The sequence below is a fragment of the Herpailurus yagouaroundi genome, unplaced genomic scaffold (assembly GCF_014898765.1).
Source record: "Herpailurus yagouaroundi ecotype Mexico unplaced genomic scaffold, PumYag 162, whole genome shotgun sequence".
NCBI classification, from domain to species: domain Eukaryota; kingdom Metazoa; phylum Chordata; class Mammalia; order Carnivora; family Felidae; genus Herpailurus; species Herpailurus yagouaroundi.
Window position 1 is genome coordinate 63,852,366 of NW_024412403.1, and position 5,034 is coordinate 63,857,399.

The following is a 5,034-nucleotide window of genomic DNA, read 5'->3' on the forward strand; positions in this document are numbered from 1 at the left end:
ACAAATAATTAATTAGCTTCCTGTTTAAGGCTAATTCTTAGTTTGCTTTACTTTCTTCCCTGAGACTTACAAGAATTTTCCCTCTCTTCTACATTTTCAATTTCAATCTTTCTACTGGACCTTTCTCTGTAGTATGTAAACATATGATCTTTCATAATTTAAAATATTCCTTTTTCACCCCATATTTACCTTTAGCTTCCAATGTCCTTTTTTTTTTTTCACTGTTTCACAATCTTCCTATAATAGCTCTCACTTGGAGTGTCACCATTTTACACTCATTCCCACCTCAATCCAGGGTAGTCTGGCTATACCCCCAGAGTTCCACTGAAGATGTTTTTTCCAGAGCTCACACTGATTCCTTTTAGGGCAAATTTAATAGGCACTTCTCATTCCTTATATTACACAACTTCTTAGAAGCATTTAACTCTTGCTTATCTTTAACTTATTTCCTCCTACTGTGCCATCACACCCTCTTGCTTTTTCTCCCTTTGCTTTTCTGGCCATTTCTGCTTAGACTCCTGGACCATTCCTTAAATATTGGTATTCTTCACCTTCATGTTTTAGCTTCACACTCCTGCATACTACTCTGTTGTTAAGTTAGTGACCACAGCATTCTGAAGATTCTCAGATCTAAATTTTCAAATTATAGGTCTCTCCTTTCTTGTTCTGTATACCCAGGTTCCCACTGGATCAACGTTGCTATTGTAGTTTGATAACAACTATTATAAACTCTACTTCCTCCCTGTATCAGCTTCCATCACTTTTTTAATTTGTTTTATGTTCATATTATTTGGAAATTCTCTCCATTCCTCAAATGTTCTGTGTATTTTATTTCATTTCATTTCATTTTATTTTTATTTTTTATTTTTTTAACGTTTATTTATTTTTGAGACAGAGAGAGACAAAGCATGAATGGCGGAGGGTCAGAGAGAGGGAGACACAGAACCTGAAACAGGCTCCAGGCTCTCAGCTGTCAGCCCAGAGCCGACACGGGGCTCGAACTCATGGACTGCAAGATCATGACCTGAGCCGAAGTCAGCCGCTTAACCGACTGAGCCACCCAGGGACCCCTATTTTATTTTATTTTATGTTGGGGCCTTAACACATGTTTTCTATCTGCATGGAACCTTTTTCCCTCATCCTTATTCATCATTCCTACATTTGGTAAACTCTGATCCCAGCCTTGGCATAAATGTCACTTTTTCACAGAATCCTTTCACTGCTGAAGACTAGGCCAAGTTCCCCTCGAACCCATAGAACCTTGTGGGTCCTCCCTCATAGTACTCTTTGCACATTGCTATGTTTCTCTTTTGCCTCTCCTTGTGCTTAAAAATCCTGAAGGCAAAAAAAAAAAAAAAAAAAAAAAAAAACTATCGCTAAATTATTCACAATTGTATTTCTAGTAACTAATGGTCTTACTAACACATAGTCTGTCTTCAGTAAAACTCTACCGGAAAGAAGAAAAGAAGTTCAGATGGACAGAATAAATGATTTTCTGGTACAAATAGCATTTGTGCTGGATCTTGAAAGATGATGAAATTTTATCAGCTCAGTAGGCATTATTTTATACAGTGGAAATAAAAGCAATTGGCCAATACTGACAGGAATCCAGGAAACACTTTATAGGCCAGTTTAGAAGCAGATACACATATTTAAAATAGTATCTTGTTATGAAATCTTGTTATGAAAGACCTTGAATGCCAGGCTAAAGTTGCCCTTCATTTTCAAGTTATCACAGGGAGGAGTAACATAATTGGTGATATTTATGAAAAAAAAAAAAAATAAGTAGCAGGAAGAGTGGTCCAAGATGGCATTGCAGGAAGATTCCAAACTCTCATGGACACACCGAATCTACAGCTACATATGGATCATTTCCCTCTGGAATAGATCTGAAAACTAGATAAACAGGTTTTCCATAACACAGGATAAAAGGATCACATCTGGAGAAGTAGGAACGACAGACACACAGTCTCACCAAAATCCCCACCCCTGGTACAGTGACACACAAAGGGAGGGATCTCACCAGTCTTACCAGATTTTCCTGGAGGAGCAAGCAAGTCCCCACATCAGGACTCCCGACCCTTGAGCTCCGCACCAGAGAAATGAGCTCCTTGGCTTAGAAAAACAATGGAGTTGCTGGCCAAAGTGCTATAAAAAACTGAGATTCTACTTTAAAAGACTTGCATACTATCTCACTTGACCTGGGATACAGTGCAAAGCACCAATTAGAAAAGCACCTGGAATGTATGTGAAGGAGATTCATTTGTTGTTTTGAGGGCATCTGCTGGAGGCGCAGGGGAAACAAGTGAGGCTCTTTGGAGACAAGATGCTGGCAGATGACACTCGTGCCACTCTCCACCTACACTGAGCACAGGCAGACATGCTTGGCATGGTACCCTCCTATTGCTTTGCATGTGAATGGGCGTGGCATTTTCCCACTCCCCTTCTCAAGTCAGGAAGCAAGAGCAGTTTTAAACTCCCCAGCACCCTACCAGGGGCCATCAAGTATAGGTAGTTACAGCATTTTCCCGCCCCAACCTGGTCTGCTGGGCATGCACACACAGCACAGTTTCCTGTAGCATCTCTGAAGACCATCGGTATACCCAGACAAGACATTTTCTGGCTGGCTGCCTTTCACAAGCCAGTGAGTGTCCCTGTCTCCCACATTCTACAGTGGTCCTGCTAAAGACAGGGTGTCTGTGAAAATCACTTAGGGGATGCGGTTATTTGCCTGGCCAAAGGGACTAGCGGTATTGAGTTCCAAGGAACTATAATAAACAGAAAGAGAGTTCTTGACAAGCCAACACTCCCAGTGCACTCCACAGACAGCAGACACATGCACCGCTAGTCTTCTTGTGAAAAAGGCCTATTTACTTATCATAGAGCTTCAGCCTGAGTGACAGGCTTCAAGTTTTCCACACATCTAGAGGCGATGGAGGCACTCCAAGGGAATGTAATCAGGGAGACACCATCCTTGCACACTCTCTTGGTTTTACTACAGTTCAAGAAGGCCTCCCTGAGGCTCTTGGTTTGCTCAGTCAGTTAAGCATCTGACTTCATCTCAGATCATGATGCTGTGAATTCGTGAGTTTGAACCCCACCTTGGATTCTCTGCTGTCAGCACAGAGCCTGCTTTGGATCCTCTGTTTCTCTTTCTCTCTGACTCTCCCCTGCCTCATACATGCTCTCTCTCTCTCTCAAAAATATATAAACATTAAATTTTTTTTTTTTTAAAAAAAAAAAAAGAAGGCCTCCTATAAAGGACCTTATCCATTCATCTGCAGCCCCAATTTTTACAACCCTTGCCCAAGTGATACTACTATATCTCCCAAGCTGGAGGTCATCAGAGTATGACTATGGCCCCATAGGTCTGTATATATTTGCATATTTTAAAAGCTGCTGCCTGACGGTTTTGAATCTGTTTGAAACCAAATGCTAAGTGAGATTCCTCCCAAGGAACACTGACAGGTCTTGACATACTTTCAACAATGTGGGGACATATCAAATATAAATCAGGCTGTTTAGACAATCACAAATGTTTGACAGAAAAGAACTAGGACAAGAGTGAATAAGAAGTCTTACCACCTACCCAAGGGCACTCCTTTAAGACTGCAAGAGGTAGATATTTCACCTAATAAATGAAAATACAGAGAGCCAAGCAAAATGAGGAAACAAAAATAATATCCAAGTGAAGAAACAAAAATCAAACCTCAGGAAAAAACCCTAATGATATGAAGATAAATAATCTACTTGATAGAGTTCAAAGTAGTGGTCATAAAGATACACACTAAAGTAAACAAACAAACAAACAAAAGAATAGATGAGCACAATGAGGACTTCAACCAAGAAACAGAAACTAATAAGGTAGCAAACAGACGTCAAAGAGTTGAAGAATACAATGACTGAACTAAAAAAATACACTACAAGGGTTCAACAGCAGACTAAATGAAACCGAAGAACAGATCAATGAGCTGGAAGACAAAGCATTGGAACTCATCCAGACAGAACAACAACAACAACAACAACAACAACAACAACAACAACAAAAGGAATTTTGAAAAAGTGAAGATAACTTAAGAGATCAATAGGACAGCATTGAGCAGGATAATATTCACATTATAAGAGTCCTAGAAGGAGAAAAGAACACGAAGGGGCAGAAAAGTTAGAAGAAATTATGGCTAAAAACTCCCCTAATCCAGAGAAGGAAACAGACATCCAGGTCCAGGCATCCCAGAGAATTCCAAGTTAGACGAACAAAAGGAGATCCAAACCAAGACACATAAGAATGAAAAGTTAAAAGTTAAAGATAGATGGGGTGCCTGGGTGGCTCAGTTGGTTAAGCGCTGACTTTGGCTCAGGTCATGATTTCACGGTTTGTGAGTTTGAGCCCTGTGTTGGGCTCTGTGCTGACAGCTCAGAGCCTAGAGCCTGCTTCGGATTCTATGTCTCCCTGTCTCTCTCTGCCCCTTCCCCACTCACCCTCCGTGTCTCTCTCACTCAAGAGTAAATAAAAAACAAAAAACAAAAAACATTTTTTTTTAAGTTAAAGATAGAAAGAGAATCTTAAAAGAATCAAGAGAAAAGCAACTTATGTACAACAGAAACCCCATAGGCTATAAGGAGATTTTTCAGTAGAAGCTTTGCAGGCCAGAAAGGAGTGGCATGACATAATTAAAGTGCTAAAAGAAATACAACAACAGTAAAAACTTCCAATCAAGAATACTCTACCTGGCCAGGTTATCTATCATTCAGAATTGAAGGAGAGATGGAAGAGTTTTCCAGATAAGCAAAAGCTAAATCACCACTAAAATGGCCCTACCAGAAATGTTAAAAGGACTTTACGCTGAAAAGAAATGGCACTAATAACAAGAAAATAAATGAAAATAAAAATTTCACTGGAAAAGGTAAATATGTAGTAAGGGTAGTAGGTAAATAACTTATAAAGCTAGTACAAAGGTTAAAAGATAAAAAGTAAAATTAACTAAAACTATAGTTAAGGGGTACATAAAATAAAATCTGTAAAATGTGGGATCT